At 42.2% G+C, this 20,198-nt stretch overlaps 1 long non-coding RNA gene across 1 annotated transcript in view; it reads left to right on the plus strand.

Moving 5' to 3' along the window:
• The window catches only part of LOC149858837 (uncharacterized), a 39,271-nt gene extending 19,402 nt beyond the window's left edge, over positions 1-19,869 (plus strand). The window contains exons 2-3 of the long non-coding RNA XR_016443988.1: positions 19,056-19,219; positions 19,758-19,869. This is a non-coding gene — a long non-coding RNA (uncharacterized LOC149858837). The remainder of the gene's footprint in view (positions 1-19,055; positions 19,220-19,757) is intronic.
• Positions 19,870-20,198: the final 329 nt, after the last annotated feature.

A 20,198-nucleotide genomic window follows, 5' to 3' on the forward strand; every position in this document is an offset into this window, starting at 1 on the left:
GCAAACTGTCACTACAATGAAAACAGTGAAGCTTTTTTAAAAGTTTAAACTGTGTCTATAATGCTCCCAACCAGGTCAAATCCTTTTTAAAATCTCCATCCCTCTATTTATTATTCAGTGATTAAGGGCTTGAGCAGGGAGTGGGGAAAGGAGTTCTGCCTTAGTACAGGATAGAAAAAAATTAGCTCCTGACTGAGACATCAAGTTAATGTTTCAATTTAATTTGAACTTTTATTTCTAAATGAATATAAAAATCAGAAATACAGAAACCCAGACAAGTCTATATCTCTGGCAAGGCTAGCTGTCACCACATAAGTGAAGGGTGTACTATAAACAGACTTTATGCATGACGAAACTGCTAAGGGCTGTGCATTATACACTCCCGTTTTCAAAGCTCTGCCACCTACGAGACCTGGCCAGCAGTGTGGACCAGTGCCAGGTCTAGTGACTGCTCTGAAGTTGCAAGTGAAGTACAATACATATTCAGAATCCACTTCCAAAAACTATGTATCTTATACATAAAAAAATTGGCTTTAGCAGTCCTTCAGGAACATGGATCAAATCTAGCTCTTCAAAATACACTTCTTACTGGTGCTTACTACTTATGTGTTTCCTGTCACTCTGGTTGGAGTGAACAACCAGGGTATTTAATGATGGGGATTTGATTAGAAGTTATTTCTCTGACTGATATTTTCAAAGGCAAGAAAGAATCACTATTTTAAATACCATCCAATTCTATTTAGACTATATAATAGTTTGTGGGACAGCTAGATAGAGCCAGTTACAAATTGGCTGTCCTGCCTTGTTTTTCAAAGCCTCACAAAAGCATGGGATTCATCCTCTCCTTCTACGGTACTGATCTTTTTACTCTGATCATATCTGGTTCAGGGAAGTTCCCTGTTTCAAGGCTGTCAAAAGCTCCAAATGTGAACTGCTACAAATGTGAATGCAACAACATACACTTGTGCTTGTACTAAACCTGACAAAATTCATGACAGAATTTCCCTTTGTATATCTAAAAGCACAAGGGCATCAAACGTTGTGTGATGCATATCACCACCTTTACAATGCATACCTGTGTATGTGCACACACTTGTGCATAACTATATGCTCTAGAGCAATTTGTGTTTATGAAGCTTTGCAGGTTTATTTTGCAGCACTTCTATATAGATACTTTACCAAAGCTACGCAGAACAATCGCCCACCATTTTTTTTTTGTTCACAGAAGCTTTCATTTGACTTTGGAATAAAAAATATGGATCAGAAGGAAAAACCTCCTATTCAAACCACCTCAAGCTAGAAGGAAGTTTAGGTGTGGATCTGGATGACCCAAGACTGGACATAAGGAAAAACTTCTTTACAAGCTGAGTGCCAAGGGGTTGGAACAGCCAAGGGTTTGAAACAGGCTCCCCCCAGAGGTGGTATACTCATCCACCCTGGTGATCTTCAGAAAGCGTCTTGACACCCACCTTGTTGGGGACAGCTGACCCTAGCAGTATTTTCTGCCCAAGTGCAGGGGGGCTGGACCCAATGATCTTGGTAGGGGCTGGAAGGGACCTTACAACTATGAAACTATGAATCTGTGAATTGTACCCTGTGCCTACTATGGGGCAAGTGAAAACCCTTGAACTGACTCTTTCCAGATTTAGGTCTGGGTTTCTTTTTGATTCGTGCCCATAGTAACATTCAGTCACGAACAGAGACTATTTTTCTATTTATGATCTAGTTTCCTATGAAGTAGGAAAGTGCCATTGTGCCCATGGAGAGCTAAAGCACAGACAGACTCTGTGTAGCTCTATCTACACTGATGCACAGAGCTGACCTTAGGGTCATTCTCAGGAATATAGCTACCAGTTATCTATACTTTAGGCTCTTAACACCAGGGTTCAAATTGCACTTTAACTCTTGGGGGAGTCAAAGGCGGCGGTGGGAGCCAGAAGGCAGCTCTGGTACAGGCTCCAGGCAGCTATAGCAAAAAACACCCGGCAGCAATGCGGGGGAGAAGCCACTTTTCCCCCATGCTAAACAGCAGTTTCTGCCCGGCTGCCGGGGGGGTGGTCATCTTTTATGGGGAGCCCCACCCCCCAATTCAAACCCTGCTTAGCACTCAATGTGCAACACCTATTTAGCAGCCAGCCCTGGCTTCATTTGTCTCCTGACCTGTCCTTTTCTGCAATGTATCTAGAATTTAGTGATGTACTGGCCTCAACCACAGGAAGTGCACTAACAACAACCTAACAGTACTGTGTTCCTGATTTCCAGTTTTTACCCCTTCCTTTCTCTACATTTGAGGACCAGAGACAAGCACTGAAGACGAGGCAAGAGACTGCAGACTGTCAGTAGACGGGCTCTGCTTTGCAAATAAGAAAATGCAATGAGAACCATTTGGTGCAGGTTACAAGTCATGCTACAGACGAGAGAAAAAAACCCCTTATATAGCTCAGCCTTAAATATGTGTAGACATACACTAGATGATATGCCCACCATTACACAAGGGGCACCGATAACTGTGCTCCAGGAGTGGGGCACGGGGAGAGGGAGGTGTTTTAATTAGGGTGTTTCTTGGGAGCCAGTCTAATAAAAATGCCCTCAGTGTCTCATGTTTTCAGTGTCCCCATGTTGCAAAATGGCGGCGAGGGCACTTTAACTAAAGCTTTATCCACGAGCTTTAGTTAAAACACCCCTGCTGCCATTTTGGAACACGGGGACACTGAAAACATGAGCTGCTGCAGCACACTGGAGTGGCTTGCTCCAGTGCAGTCTAACCAGAATGCATTGGGGCACATGGAAAAGTGCCCCAAGAAGTCTGTGGTGGATCAGGGAAGTGAAAATAGCTTTTCAAAAGTCCAAGGTAGCACTCAGTTTGCTAAACCATCCTTTCTGTGAAAAGTACAGGATACTTACTGTTCCCACCTGTTTGAGCAAGAGCTATAAGGGGGCAGTGCATTTGAAAATCAACCCCAATGTATAAAACTAATTTGCAAAATTCCCAGAAAACATTGCATTGGGTTTGAGATATTCTTAAAGTAAGAAACAACAGTATGAGCCAAGTTACTGTAAACTACCTGTATTTTGGTAAATGTGGTACTCACACCTTACAAACAAGCCAGAGACTTTCATAAAATCTTGCCAGACAAACGTATCAGACTACTGCCCTCTATAACAACATGAGTTTTTGTTAAGTATTTTTTTTACATGCTGATTTTTTGGCAACATGACAACAAAGTTAATCAGACCTTTCATTTCTCTAGCTGGCTTTAAAGGATTTGTAATATTATACTCATATATTGGAAGGCAGAAGGAAGTTGTTTGTCCGATTCAAAATCTGTTATTTATTGTGCATTAACAGCACAATCTCCTTATGCAGTCAACAGCAGGATATTTTATCAGGGTTGGGAAGCGAGTGAAACCCCGTATCCAATTCTACCAAGTGACACAACCTACTCTGATCCTTAGAAGCCACCTCACGAATACTAAAGAGCCAGTACATAATGGCCTTTAAAGAATATAGTTTCCAATTAGGTCATTGGTTTCAAACACAGGGTATACTAAATTAGTAACATTTGGTGGTAAATTTCTTTGAAGTTCTCATTAATCTTTCTCTTGGATTTGAACTTTTCTTGGCCATGTTCCTCATAGAATCTGGATCCTAGTTATGTCAAAACACTGATTAGCCCCACAGTTTGAAGGCAGGGGGGATTAGGTAGGGCGGGTGTTAGATTTCATGAAAGGCCTATTTACCTAGTCATTTAGCATGACCAAATGGGAGGGCAGCCAACAAGGGCAACGCCTTGGAAAAATTCCAGGGTTGCTACCTCATTAGGGATCTCCACAGCAAATGGTAGGGTTGCAGTTGTGATAATAACCAGCGTTAGAATTCAGCTTCTACTAGGAATAGGACAAGGTGACTTTTGTCTTGTCTTGTTTGGCACCATGACACAGACTAGGGATCTACCTTTAACTACAGGAGGTACATTTATCATGTAGCAGCCCACCTTGACTCTACCACGGTTAGTGGGAACAGAATTTGGTCCCTTATATGAGAATCTTCTGATAGCATTTTACATAATGCCCAGTTCAAAATCCCACAAAGTCCATTGCAGTCTTTGCATTGATTTCAGTGTACTTTGGATCAGGCCCTTATCCTGATGCTCTATCACAAGAGGAATGAAGAAAATCATTGAGGTTCTTTAACCTGGCCCCTCATCTAGAGAAGTGCAGAGACCCAATGCACTATCTCAACCAAGGATCAAAGGGGTTCTTGGTTCAAACGGAAATAACATTTCTCCCATTTTCCAAGTAATATTGCTTTGCTCATGGGTAGAATCCAGTTGTTCTACAGGAGCCTAATTCTTAAATCCATCTGGAAACACTATCGGTGCAGAATTGGCAGTGTGCATTTTGAACAGTATTTCCTGTGGCGATAATTCTTGACTTTAAAATATCTCAAGGCACCCCACGGGTGCCCAGGCACCAAAGTGCGCCTCAGGGTGCCGCCCAATGTTAGCGCTATTACTTACATGATTTACAAGATAAGCCCAGAGATTTCAAATAGAAATTCATAGTGTTAAAAACCTTGTGACCTGTTGTGTTCTGAGTTTTTTGAAAGAGAATAATTTCTCTATTGGTTTCCTGTAGTCAAAAATGAGTAAAAATTAAGAGATGACACGTTCTGAGGGGTGCCCCACATCTACGAAGGGGTGCCTTGAGTCTTCCTAGGGTACCTTGAGTCTGAAAAGTCTGAGAACCACTGTCCTATGTTGACCATATTAAAAAAGTTGCTCGTAAAAAGATGCTGTGTGCTAGCTGTGTTAAGGTTAAGAATTTGATGTAAAAGTCACTAAAAGCCATGGGACTTATCTAAGAAACCACCTCTCATCATGTGAGCTATTGCCACCGTTGTGATGTGTGAGCTGGAGATCTATTAGTATAAGAAGGGGTGGACTGCTGATCTAGTAGGGACCTTCATCTTTGCAACTTAGTTCTTCCCTTGCTCTGTAAGAATTAAACTTTGTTATCTTTTAAGACATATTTGAAAGGTTACCTTTCAAGACATGTTTCAAGGCATCTTTTCACCCTTGCCTGCAAGATGACGGATTTGTTTGAAATCCTTCCAGATGCTGAAAGCAGCATAGGGGCATTCTGAAGGAGAGTTTGAACTGAATTTTCTTATATCTATATTATCACTTGAATATTTGATCTTGGGATAATTGAAGGCTCTGTAAATTTAGTAAGGTCTTGTTTAAATGTTTGTCAAGAGCACCCATGTCTTTGGAGTGGTTCAGAGAGAAGAGTGTACTACTAATGGCAATAAACAAATTATAGTTTAGGGGGAGAAGTGAAAATAATAATGATTAAAAATAAGTTAAATTCAATTTTGGAGAAAAGAAAAGTTTGGGTTTTGTGCGTGTATGAAGGGGAAGGTTCAGCTTGGTTCTTATTTCATGCAAAATCCCTTCCTTCACCTCTTGGAAGAATGTAGCTGTCAAAAAATCAAAATTGAACCAAAAGCTTCCTCCTTTTTTGCTAAAGTTCCTAAAAATTAGAGAATTTAGAACGTGGTTCAGAAAACACTAATGCATATGTTTAAATATAAGCATATGAATAGTTTCAATGACATCAACACGAACAGTTGATATAAATCAAGTTTAAACATGTTCCTAGATGTAGGTTGGATCGTGACCTCACAATTAAACCAGAGTAAACATTAATGATCATAATTAAGGTCATTAGGCTATGGTGGAAAAAGCAAGAGCAGCATATTACTGCCTGGAAAAAAAACACAGGTCTGATTGACTGACCATGTTCCTTCTCTAAGGCTGGCGACCACAGGATTGGTCTTCTGAAACCCATCCTATAAAAATGGAATTAGGGGAGAACCAAGCTGGCCACAGTTAAGTGAACCTGAGGCAAACTTTCCATAGAAAATATATTTGTCTTTAATAAAATTTGGCTCAAATCACTATTTCCATATTCTGAGGTTATGTAATGTCCCTTATATAGTGATGTCACATTATGGAAAAATAAAAAAGGGGAAGAGAAATAGCACAGAACAGCCCTTTTAGAGGGATTATGGAAGTCTATCATTTCATGATTTTTTTCTTATGATTCTATACAAAGGCAATATAAAGCCTCTCATATTGTGCATTGTGCTTCCATCTTTTGAAATGTTAGCTAATCATCAAAAACAACACTAGGCTTCAGTAAAAGCACTGTTAATTTACACTGTACGGTCTGCCTTCAAGACAGATGGTCTAAAGCCACAAAGCATAGCATCACAACACCAAACTTTTAGATACCTTGCCACCTAGTGAAGACCTCAGTTCAGCTCCTGACCACTAGGCCCAAGTTTGGGATGCCTAACCTCGGTGTTAGGTGACTCCAGGAACTCTAGGTGCCCGGGCAATGATAAGGTCAAAAAGGGAGACACCCAGTGAATTTAGGCACCTGCAGGGTTTGGCAGCAGTTAACATGTCCTCTGTGCCCAAGTCCCTCACTACCTCTAGTCTTGTACCTAATGTCTCTCACTGGGTGTCTGCACATGTGCTCCAGGGTGTGTGGGGAGGGGGTGAGAGGGGGACTGTTAATTAGAGCTATTCAAATTAAAATGCCCGCAGCACCTCATGTTCAGCGTCCCACGTTTCAAAATGGCAGCAGGGAAGCTGTAACTATGGCAGCACCGGAGCATCCTGATTAGAACACTCCAGCAGACTCAATTAATTAATTAATTGGTTGCATGGTGTCTGACGCAACGGGGCAACAATTTCTGTTCAGGTCTCTGGAGCTCCTGGATTGATAGCTCCAGTAGCACTCAAGAAGTGATAATGAAACTTTTAAGGTTGACCGATGCTTTTTAAATGTCTAGGAGGATGAGGGAGGAGAGAATGAGAGATAGCATCACCTTGCTCTTCCCTGCATATGCCACCTACCCACCCACCCTGAACAGATTGCGCTAATGCTTTAGCCCGTAGCCTGGTGTTAAAAGAGCGGGACATGAAGTGTAGTAGCAAGAAAAAGAAAGTTACTGTTTTCCAGGGTAAAGCATTTCCTCTGGTTCAAACCCAATTAAAAATCATTAGGTGGCCTACAACATTGTCTCATCAGGCATGTCATAAAACCACTGTTTCAGCACAATTTACAGTCTTTTGGGGAAGACAGAACTTGGTTATTTAGTAACTTCTCGGCTCACCCTTCGGAAGGTCAGATCTTTTTGTTCCTTGCCAGAAGAGTGCAAGCTGTAAACTACAGGAAGGAGAGCGTATTGGGATGGAGTTTATACTGCTTTGCACCTGGGAAGCACAGCAAGCAGGAATATAATGCAGGGGAGTACAGTATTTAAAGGCAGAGTATTATGGGATTGATGTATTGGGGTGTAGCACACTGCAGCACTACTGTAAAACTACGGGCAGAATTGTATAGTACAGATTACATTTTAAGATGACCATGCTACACGAAAGTTAACATTTGATAGAGGGAATGATTCCCCTAGTCTCCCTCATCAGACTTTCTCCTGTCAGAAAGTGGAAAGTTGCAAATCACCTTGAGATTTCCCAGCTAGAGCTGCTGTCGTCTCCGCAGAAGGATGTTTTGGGTGACTCCATGCTGCAGCTTGGTTCACATCCTCTAGAGTTACTGCACCTTGCACAATGGGGCAGTGGTAGCAGTGGGTTGTAATAAGGTACATACATTCTGTGGCCAAACTCTACAAGAAGGTAGTGGGTAATTAAAATGATTGAGTAAAACAGGTCAAAACATTCAGAACAGCTATAAAAAAAAAAATTGGAAACACGTTTCTATTTATATTTTTGAAAAAAAAAATCAGCTACTCAGACCAGGAATCAGCACAAAAAACATGGAAATTTTGGAATTTTGGAAATGCGACAGATTTTGACCAGCTCTGCGAGATGTGTTCAGCAGGCTGAGGTACTGGGGGACTTCTGCTAGATGTCTTGAAGCATGAGTGACTGGTGCCTCCCTAATCTGGGGGGGGCACTTGCAGAAGCCGCTGACCCTGTCAGGCGAAGCACTAGCCCTACTGACAGCATCAGTGTTAGCCATCGGGTGGCGCCGGCCCCACTGGGGGGGGCACGTGTACCCCCATGCACCCCCTGCCAGTTGCCTATGCCTTGAAGAAACACTGGGTTGAACAACCAGCCCTATGCTGTATCTCGTTCTGAACCAACTCTGTGCACAGCTTCAGATCTGGAGTTTGAGGATTGAGGCAGACTTAAAAAAAAAAAACCCTCCAAGGTCAGAAGGGTCATCTAGTGATACAAAGAAACAGCTTCTACTCTTGATTGACCAAATATTCTAGCATTTTATCTCATATAAAAATCAATACCAGCTAATCTATTACTGTCATAAACACAAAGGGACAATAACCCATGGTATCAAACTTACCAGAAATCTTTATTGCCATGCTCAGAATGTAAAATGAATAGCTTTCACTTACTTACTTCCCTCTCCTCTCACCTCAAGCTTGTTTCTTCTGAACAATACTGTAACTTTACTGGCTGAACCTAAATTTATTTCCAGGAAGCTTGTCGAGTCCAGGACAGATTGCAGATGAAACAAGAATTATCAAAAGAAAGAAGAAAAACATTTTGCATAATCTAAGCAAAGATGGCATGGCAGTCAAATGAAATTCTCCAATAACTTCCTTGCTTCACTGTAGCTTGATTAGCCTGACAATCAACATCTTATTATGCAGCCCCACATTCTTCTGCAATTTAAACAGGACATCAGCAATGGTGTGTGATCTTCAAGGTCATTTTATGGAGAGTTGTCTTTAGGTTGGTGGTCGCTAGTTATTTAAAAATAAAAATGACAATTTCACTAAAGTAAATTACATCTTGGAAATATAATAAAATATAGCAAGTGCATTGGAAATGATCAGACAGTGGATCTAAACTTGGAATACATTAGCTTTCTTGTGGTTGTTGCTTAAAACAGCCTTCTGAGATATGCAAGCATTCCAGGCTAGTCCTTAAAAGATTTTTTTTATCTTTATCTCCAGGTACATGGGTTTCTAATTATAGTCAGCTAAAAAAGCAATCTTTTGCTATTGTATGTGGATGTACAAGTGTATTTAGAATATGTTTCCTTGAATATTCTTTAACTTGCAAAGGGAATTCATCTCACCTCAAAGAGCCACTGCCACACAGAAGCAAATATTAGATTCTATACCTTAAAAACTCCCTTAGCCTGGCATGCAATTTTTTTCATTTCATTTTTCCATATTCTTATCTAAAGAGAATTTTCCCCTTTACATTGTAATTGGCTCCTTCTTTCTCTATTCATTCAGTAATTGCACACGGCTTCCCAATCACTTCCATGGTGATTAACTGTGATGTCACAAATAAAAGTTTGTGACATCAGTGAATGAATCAGATTATTTATGAACAAGGATGTATCTATTATTTTTATTTATTATTTTATTTATGGTGAAAAACAATACAAGGTAAGCATTCAATAGACCTTCAAGAAGGACACTTTGCTCACAATCTAAGCAAAGAAAATTAAACCGAGCTTAGGGGAAAGAGAACAACAATAGGCAATTTATATAGTAGTTAGCTCAGTTCCATATAAGCTGCACTGCAGAAGGTGTCTCAGAAAGATAGGGGTCTTGCCAATACATTCATAGAGGTCATACCACTCAAAGGAGGCCTGAGTGGCTTAGATGCTAAAGTGGTTGTTTGAAGAGCTGACAAAAATTTGGACAGGCTGGGATAGTAGTTAGAGCACATTTAAAGATTTTTATATTGGTAATTAGATCAAATCTTGATGCCCTTAGCAACATTTAGCTGATACTGCCGAGTGATTTGTGGAATAGTTTGATTCTTATTAGCCACTGGTGTCCATGCTCTTCCCAGTTCAGGTTTCTAAAGAAACCCTTCTGCTGAATATAAAGGACCAGACCCTCATCCTAGTTTTACATGGATCTAGGCTAATTTCCATCACCTGAGATTTTCACCCAGTGCACGGATTCAGAACAATCCGCTTTGAGCTTTAAAGCACCCCTAGAACAGAAAACAACAGCTTCCAGATTACAGTCCACCTGGGAAAGGTCATCTGACACAGTTATTGTTAATACCACAGCATCCTTTTGGGCTGGAAAATGTTGAGACTTCTCAAGATTTAGCTACATTTCAGTTACTGCAGCTCAGCTAGCTATACCTGAGCTAGCTCTAAATAGTTACCTGGAGTACAGCTACCATTGTAGTTTCAGAAGCACTGAGCTCAGTGGGGGCTACAAAAACTGCCCAAGCTGGGTAAATACTCAAGGTGGTTGAGCCATACTGGGTGCTGTGCTGCTACTTAGCCAGACAGTTGAAGTGTATGTAGCTAGCTAGACCTCAGTTGAACAAGCTGCAGTAACTGCTGTGTAGACTTACACACATAGCCATTCCCCCTTAAATATAAACCATTACATTTCTGAAAGGTACCGTTGCTCAGATTCTTGGTGCTTGCATTTGTTAATGCACCAATTTATTGTTTAAGGGAAGGGAAAAAACTTACAATTGTATAGGAGTTTTTCCTTGCAAGAATGACAGCTTTATATGCTAATATTCCTTCTAGCTACAGTGCACATGCAAAGAATTTTTGAGCAACCTAACACCATGTAAGTGTGTGGTTTGCAAGCTTGAAAAAAAGAAAGCGCTTGGTGTTTTTCACTGCACAGACTTTACACATGGCTGAACTTTAAGCACATTGAAGTTAATGGAACTACTCGCCTGCTTAAAATTAAGCACAGGTGTCACTCTTGGAAGGACCACGGCACTCAGTTTCGAAGTGCTGAATTAGATTTAGCTTTGCATTTATGAAAATGGTGCTCAAGGCAAAGATGTTATGTTGAACTTGTGCAGTGCTGTTCTGCAGGTACTTCCAAAACGGCATCACCATTACCCTATAGCACAAGCAGGAAACCTTTCAGCTCTTGATGACAGTAAAGCTAAGATCAGTTTCCAGCTACAGTATGTTAGTTCAGAAGGTAGCTTTGCATCACCTTCTGCTTCCTGCCCAGATGTGACTTCATGTAGAACTAGGTTTCCCATTTCCCTATCATCTTCACATTCTGTAGCCTCACAAAATTCATTCCAGCCACAATGCATTTCTGTACCAGAAGAGGAAAAGAAATCTGAAACTTTCATAACCTTCAAAGGAAAGTGGCCATTTCATGCACAAGCTCAGCTTTGGGACATAAAATGAAGCAGAAGTACAAACTTAGACTCACTAGTTTTACACAGACCCCAAAGTAATGCCTGGAGGATGGTGGCAGAGAAGTCCTGGTATAACAAGTGGATATATTTCTTGTTGAGCCCACTTGATCCCAGCTGACTTCTTGCTTATGGTGGGGGGCTGAACCTGATGATCTCTCGAGGTCCCTTCCAGCCTCTAATGTCTAGGAAATCTATGCAACTCCAGCAGGCATAAACTTGAAACCTCATTTCAGATTCAAGCTGAAGCTCAATCCAGTCAGCCCAGCTGCAAAGGGCACCTACGTGTAGAGGCAGCAGTAGGATGGGTGTAATACTGATCATCCCTCCCATTTCTGTTGTCAGCTAAGGAAACTACTGTGCTTAACCATGTTTGCCCAGTGGGCTGCTAGGCTCAGATAAACCTTATGACCTTTGTATAAAACATGTGTGACTGACCTGTGGCATGTGTGCCACTAGTGGCATGAGCAGCTTCTGCATGCGGTACATGGCAAATCAGAGCGGGGATAAGCAGCATAGCAGCAGATATGACAGAGAGCAGAAAGAGCAGCAGATCAGGTAGGGGAAGGGGATCAGCGGCACTCAGGGAAACAGTGCTAATTTTTGGCAAGCCTGCTGAAAAGGTTGGCCCTCACTGGCCTAAAATGTCCCAAGAAAAGACTAAGAAAGGTGTTTGTGCCCAAAAGCTTGCTAAGAAGAATTTTTCCAACTATTTGAGTTGGTCTAATAAAAGATATTGGATTTACCCAAAGAAACTTGTCTGCCTATGTCCTTAGACCAACACAGCTACAACCTACACCCAAGAGAAGACTAATGCACTCTGTTGCTGGAGGAAGAATATATGCCTTAAAGACTGAGGCTGGGTCTATCCCAGGTATTTGCTCTGGTTACAACTGCCATTGACTGGCTGCCAATGACTCTGACTCTGTGAAAATTTGTCATGTAGCTGCCATAATTTGGGCTTCTGTAGTTTACATGAATACCCCACACTTGCAGCTTTATGTCTCCCTCTAGTAGCGGGAATGTCATAGAGCTGTAAAAGTCGGCTACTGCATCTGAGCTTACAGATATGTTAATGTAGCTCAAGCAGTAGGATCAGTATATTTTAAGATCCACAGCTTCAGGATTCAGACCCCAGAGGAACTCATCAAGAGACGTGATTACAATGGCAAATTACACCCTTGCTATGCTAGAAGGACAGCTACAGCACTGACTGAAATCCTCCATGCAGACAAGACCCCAGCAAAACCATGTACTTAATTAAGCGAGGAGGTGATTAATGTGGATAATACATGCCACATGCCATGCAAGATGCACTCAGTGGAAAATCCACTCACCCTGATGAAACTCCAGGCATTGGAAAATAATGACTGAGGCCATGTGTTTATAATGAGAAGATAAACTTGATACCCTTGCTTGCTTGTCACAGCAGCCACAAAATCAAATGAAATCTATGAGTCTGCCAATATCTTTTGATCAACAGTGCTGTAAACAGTGCATCCCTTTTGTTAAGCAGAGTTTTGGCTTCTCCGTTTTTTAAATTAAGTTGGAAATTAAGTAACTGTATATACCCAATCTCAGTCCATCTCAAATGGAGCCCAGCGAGACGGCTGGTGTCCCTGCCTGCAGCCTGTAACATTAAACAGGAGAAACATTCTATAAAACGAATTCATTGGGCAGATCCACTGCCCAGTGGCAATACCTGGCAGATGAATTTCCCCATAGGGCTTTAATAGAGATAAGCCTGTGATGAGGTGTGCTGCAATCTAATAAACCACAGATTTCCACCCAGCAGAGGGAAAGCTCTGCCCTAAAAACAAGTATTCCTGGATATAGAGCAGTCTAAGCAGAGGTGTCACATTCCATAATGCAGAGCTCAGCAGGAGCAGATGGGAAATGATCTCTATATAGTGCCTTATAACCAGCTGCCAGAACGCAGACTTTGTTTGCAAAGGAAATCGCAGTAGGTTAGGTTGTGGCTCCATGGCATTGGGTTTCACCTAAACAAGTTTGCTATATTGAAACAGTAGCATAGCTGAGGAGGGGGCAGCAGTCCTGGGTGCTGCCTTTGGGGGAGCAGGAGGCACTATCAGCAGCAGCACTGCAGCAGCTGGCGCTGCCCTGTGTGCTGCAGCTGCCCAGGACACAGAGCTGCCCTGTTACACTTCTGCACTGAAATCAGTGATAACAGTGCCCCACCTAGGGCCTTGTCTGCTCAAAAGAAAAGCCACAAATGTTAGGAGTGTCCCCAGCAACTAGTACAGTAGGCCCCAAACTTTCACTAAGGGCATGGGCAGAAATGACGGTTTGTTTCGGGCCCCTAAAGCACTTTAAAAATGCCCAATCACATAAGGGTTCAGATGAAGGTACTTCAAAGCAAAAGCAGACAGGGTTCTTTGGGTGGATCTGATACCTTTTAAAAGATATCAGATTCACCCAAAGAACCTTGTCTGCCTATGTCCTTAGACCAGCATGGCTACAACCTACACCCTTGCAAAGCAAAACACCTTCATTAGTGTCTATCAGTGTGCACCAGGAGCAGGGTTGGCCTAAACCAGCCCAGCCTCGCCCCCGGTGCTGCATTCAGAATGGGGTCGGGGGGAGGGAGGGGACAGGGGAGGGATCTCTGTCTGGGGTTTGCCCAGCCTGCGCTGGGGTAGGGGTGGATTGGAGCCCTCCATTGGGGGTGGGGGGGCGCCAATACAGGCCTTCAGTGCAGGCTGGGCAAACCCCACATGGAGAGCCCTCCCTCCCATTCTAAAGGCAGCACCAGAGCTGGGAAGGGAGAGGGACAGGGCTAGGAGAGAGCTGCTGCAGACAAGCAGCCACTCCAAACCACCGCTCCATCCCCCAACCCCCCCAGACCCAACAGCGAACATCTGTTGCATATGGGGGGATGTTGTAACTCATGGTGCTTCCTGGAAAGAGCCATGAGTTACAGCAGGGAGCCTGCATGTCTGTCAGTGCCCTCAGTTTTCTCATCACTACTACAACACAAATATCAAGATGCTTTTGCCACCATTGCTAGCATCAGCCTAATGCTACCAGTGATAGTGATGTGGAGAGCCCTAATGTAGACAGGCCTTTGGCTGCCATTGGTTATTTAAGTATCATATTCATTTACACCAGCTTTGGGAAGAGTTAGATGACTTAAATGCTTCAAAGCCAACAGCAGATATTGGCCCATCAGCACATGGGCTGACAGTTAACCCTATCATAGACATGCAACCTGTGCTAGAAATGGGGGGTGATTTGCAAAAAGCCTCTGTTTAATCCCCTGTTTGGTCTTTAACCCACTGTTTTCCTTGTGGACTTTCAGAGGGTTAATGCAAATGTTGGGTTTATCCCAGGTCTGGTTGTTCCAGGCTTTGACTCACATCAAAGGAGACACTGGACCGTCATTTATACCCACAACATGAATGACAATTAACTCAGATTAGGCCATTTTTTTTGCAACCTGGGCTAAAAAGCTCACAAATGCAGGATTTTTATGTGCCTTCTATTGTTTCTGGCTTCCCGTCTCACTTGCACAAGGAAGTGCAGAGAAGCAAAGAAGTGAGAACAAAATTTAATGTCTTTGAAAAAGTTCCTGGAACTTTCTATCTGGACTGCGTTCGAGGCAAAAACCCAAGGCAACCAGGTTCAGTCATCCTTAGTAATTTGAGTAGATCAAAAAAGTGTAATGTGTTGTTCCAGTAACCTAACCACAATGGACCTTCATCAAATTTAACCAAATGAAGAACTGGGTTGGCTGAAATCTGCCACTCAAGCAAGCTTTATTGCATTTATATATAGAATCATTAAAAATAAATTAAGAATGGGGATGACCATTTGTCTACCCAGAGGCACAGAAAAGATGTTAGCCTGTGATAGTTTGAAAATTAGCATTTAATAAAACTGAGAGATGCTGCCTGAGACACTAAAATACTTTAGAATTCTGTAAATAATGTAAGTAAATTAACAAGAGATAGTGGCATCAATGAATAAACCATGAGGCAAGTACCTTTCTGTTTCCTCTAAAGCCTTGAGTCAAAAGTGACTAGATTCAGCTCTTTTGGAAAAAAAAAAATGCAAGTGTTTCAGTAGTGATGGGAGAAACAGATAATTCAGAGAAATATCTGAGGCCTAATCCAAAGCACATTGAAATAATTTGCAGCTGGGGGAAATAAAATGATTAATCCAGGACATAGAAAAAAAAGGTGCTCTGTCATAAACTTCTCATGCAACTTTGGACAAGACCATTCGTTTCATGGGGTGTCAGTTCCCCATCTATAAAACAGGGTCAGTAGTGCTTCCCTACCTCAAAAAGGTGTGTGAGGACGAACACACCAAAGATGGTGCAGTACTTGGATGCTGTGGAGTAGGGATCATGCAAGTGCCAAAATTAAACAAGCTTTGGATCAGGTCTCTTAACATTATACAAATGTTTTTGGTTTGCTAAGCCAGACTGGAAGTCTTGCAAATACAGACTCTCTTAGAGGTGTTAGCTTTGTCAGCCAGGCTTGAGAAAAAATGAAAGCAGCAGCATCAACCAGGAGACTTGGGCTTCTGATCCTGGAGAAACATGTGAAAGGGAAGAAGAGGACTGTAATGGATTAAACAGGCTGGCCAAGCATTTCCAGGTCTCTAACATGTTTAGTCTGAGTTTTGGACAAGGGTTCGGATTGGTTCTTTATTTGATTAAACCAGATAGACCATCACTAATCCAAAGCTCATGTTCATATCACAGTCACCTAACTATGGTCCTTGACAGGCAGAAATTGCCATTTTTCACCCTGCCTGACTGCTGCTGCCGGTCTGTCACCATCCTAACATCCCTTCTAAATTGGCCCCTTAATTGGTCCTAATTGCCTCAGCTCACCACCCCTAGTTGTACTCCTGCTCCCTAAGGAAAATAACCTTATGGTCAATTCACATCTGACAAGGGTAAGGAAGGATCAGGATTATTTTACAGATAAAATTTAGCAAAATATTATATATGTTTTGCCTGTTTTTCTTAATCTCACCAGCCCAGATTTTCACCAGGTCCAAACTGTAAGTGTTGCCACACTATCTTTTGATACACGCCCAATTGATATATACAATCGAGCTTGGCACAGTGCTGTGATCAATACAAGAAACAGTTATGAAAGAATCTGCCACGGAGAATTTACAGGTAAAAAGACCCTGGAGTTACACAGCAACAAAATTTGCCCCATTGTGTCTGCCCAGTCTAGGTAGGATTTCTGTTAATTAGTGTTGTCGTATTTCCATATTGACCACAGTAGAGCTCAGTTTGGCACACGTTCCAATCTTAGTGAGTTTTATGATCACACACATGCACACACAGCTGGCACAAGCAGATCACGTACACACTATGATGTAGTCTTTCATCAGAGTTTTAATGCATGTGATCAATTCCTCGCCCCCCTTCCCCCCCCCAGTTTTTCCCAGGCAAGATACTGCCCCAATGATAAACTGACTTAGATACAAATTTACCCAATCAAAACACTTAATGACCTACGGCTCTTTTTAATATCATGTTTATCTTGTGGACGTATCTGGAAACACACAGAGCCTGGTGTTTTTGCTTTGCTAATTTGCCTGTGTGTTTCCAGTGCGGTGTGAAATGGCTTTGATGTGCAATATCAGACCTGGCTGAAACTAATTGGTTGCACTGGGGTAAGTGAAAAATCAAAGTGACAGAGAGGTAAAGTGATGCCATCAAAGCCACAAAAACAGGTCAGTGGCAAAAGGGATTAGTGCCTCGCTCTGAGCACACAGCTCAGTCCAGCAGATCTCTCTGAAAGTGCTCAGACTTGGGCTGGGGAAATCATACAATAGAACCCTATATAAAGTGACTTTATACAGGGCTTTCTCCAGAGATTGATTGATCTTAAGACCCAGGAAGTTTCAGGGTGATTGCACTTGTTGCAGGTGGTGACGTAATAGCTACGAAACCGTCATAAGCAAAGGCTGCTCTTTTTCTTGCACTTACCCAGTCTGTGGAGAACTCACAGCAAACCTAATTCCTCATCGATTGTCTCCATGTGGTTAGTGCTGAGAGCTTTGGAACAAACTCAGTGCAGTCATTAAACTGCTAACATCAATTACTGCATCGAGAAAATGGAAGGATATTACTGAACTACTATTACTGTCAATCTGCCTGCCTGTACTTTCTGTGGTGCAGCCTTCAAGCAGTCACATAAATCATTGCATGAAATGGAATCGAGGGAGGGCATGTGGGCCTCTCGCTAGAAAGCAAGCTTTTGTATGGCTGACAGGGACCAGACCCGTTCCCTGACCTCACCCCGTCCCAGGCAAAATATTAGTGTCTCAGCAATCCTATTTCATACCGACACAGCCAGGACCAGTAGCCAGGGCACTGGACTCAGGGTGAGAAGCATGGGGTTTCTAGCCCTGATTTGGCCGCTAAGTGAGATTGTGAGCAAGTGGCTTCAATTCTTTCTGCCTTAAGTTTTCCCATTTTTAAAATGGGGGTGATGCTAACCCTCTTTTTGAATGTTTTGAATTCTGTAAATAAAATCTACTAAAAGTAATGGCAACGTATTAATAATGTTACTGGCAAGAGCCTCGTATTATGTATATTTCACAATGAATGACAGTCCTTGTATTTCCATGGTGTTCACGTCAGGCTTTGCACCATCGCTGTACCCAAAGCCACTGTTTCGTTTTCTTTCTTTGGGAGGTTATGAGCATCCAGTGGTTGGGATGCCTATTGAGCAGAGTTGGTCAGAACATTTTGACTGACACGGTTTTCCATTTTTCATTGGTTTTTGTTTTTTAATTATCAGTTTTAAATTCCGCTTTTTAAAAAAAAATTAGAAGGAAAATATAACTATTTCAAAATACCTCATTTCAGCATTTGTTAATGAAAGGTTCAATCTTTTTATTTCCAAACAGTGGGTTCAGGAGTTCACGTGATACTTGTAGTTTTAGAAAATTAACAATAAAAAGGGGACAAAATCAAAATGAAACAGTCCAAAGGATCTGAAAGCATCATTAAAAAAAAATCATCATGTGGGGATTTCTTCCCAATTTGAGATAAAAAAAGATTTCTGTAATCTCACAATTGGGGGGGAGCGGGGAGGGAGGGGAAGGGGAAAGGGAAGTGGGGGAGGAATTAATTTTTCAATAATATCTGTTACAGAGGGAAGCAACGCACATCTTATGCCCCTGCTGTTAAAGAGAATAGTGAGTTCAGCAGTGTGTGTCTGGCCTCATTTAACTGGCTCTACACACATAGCAGTACACATACATTACATACAGGGGCATCATTCCTGCCTGGGCACTGGGCTACTGCCATGCAGCACACAAAACTCACTGAGCTGGGAAATGCGTACCTGCTCCTACACCAAGATATACATACATAGCCAGAGACACAACAAGCAGTTTCTCTACCCAGCAGCGGCCGAGCCAGCAGCAACAGCACCAGCCATTTTTCCTCTAAGTCCGCATCCAGGATCAGTGCCCTGGTCACCCACCTCTAATCCCACTCCTGCACTCAGCGGCAGCTTTTCCTTCACACATCAAGTTTCAGGAGTGGATCAGTGCTTGGAGGAAGCCCTCCACCCCAATTAAGAGCCTTTCCAAGAAGGAATGGTTCTCCTTGGAATTTCAGCCCCTTTAACTTCTAGGTTAGGGACATAAATTACACATAAACTGGTATAAGTGATTGGAAACCAGTTCAAATCTGTAGCACAACAGAAGTTCAGTGCATATAAACCTTTTTTCAAAATGGCAAAACCAGTTTAAGATAAACCTGGATGGATGTAGTATCAGACTTAATGAATTTAAGTTAAATTGGTTTATTGAAATTCTGTCCCCGATCCCTTTCAGATTCAAGTTAACTCAAAGTCCTCCAGCTTCCCAGGATGCATTGCACCTCCTCTGCAAATCCCCCCTCACAGGGTAGGAGGCAAGCCTTGGCCCAAGCTGTCTGCTCCAGCAAAGCAAGGAGGTGTGCTCTAGTGTCCCCCAGCTTCTGGCCTGGGCCACTGCAGGTATGTGGCTGCATTTCCAGAATCACATGTTGAATGTCTGTTCACTTGCTTATCGGTTCAATCTACACAGCTTAGACTAACCTGCGAAGATTGAATCAATTCAGCCTTGGGCTTTTTGACTGTCTGTACTTAGCCTTACGGAGGTATTTCTGGGCAAGCGGCATATATGAAGCTTCAATTAATGTATTTTATAAGTCAAAAATCAATTCAGGCTGTCCTGGCTCAAGCAGAATTTTGACATGAACTAGGACTGGGTATGTTGTTAGCCAATTGCTCATGAGTTTGTGCTCTAAGAGAGCCACAATTAAGGGAAGTATAGTTATAGAGACAAGTATTCATTAGTTACTGTTCTTGGGCTATTACTGACCCGGTTTGGACTGTAAGCTTCACATGGAAGGGACTCTGACCCTATATATGCCTGCGAAGTACTATGCATAGTGATAGCATTATAGAAGTGATATAGTCTCGTTCATGCAATCAGATTCATGTGCAAAATTGTGGCTTAGACAACAATTCTTTTGTTTTAATCATTTCCTAGTGACTTATTCCTAGTGAAGAAAGTGGTTTTATCCGTACAGTGAAAAATTTGAGAACCTCTGGCCTAACAGCTTCCTTCTGGGTAGAATTAAAATAGCAGCCTGAAGAAAATACTGGACTTTTTATATGTAAGTATTGATACTCTGCAGTAGTTGCAGGCTTCTTATAGTGAATTCATTAAATAGAAAATTTACTAAATTTGCCATCATAATCAGACCTTCCACTTCCTGCAACAAAAGAGACTAAAGCAGTAGAGAACCTGCTCCTTTAGTAAGAACTCTCTTGGAGGACGACAGAGGCTGCATCCATACCCCTTACTTGTGTACACCTAGTATATTCTGCTCAGTTTGGGGACTGTTTGTGTGTGCCTGTGTATACAAAGCACTCCACTTCTACGTGACTACCCCAAGCCCCTACAAGTGACTACGGGCTTTCTTCCTAG

This window comes from Crocodylus siamensis, chromosome 8 (genome assembly GCF_052110815.1).
Source record: "Crocodylus siamensis isolate JL-2025a chromosome 8, ASM5211081v1, whole genome shotgun sequence".
Lineage (NCBI taxonomy): Eukaryota > Metazoa > Chordata > Crocodylia > Crocodylidae > Crocodylus > Crocodylus siamensis.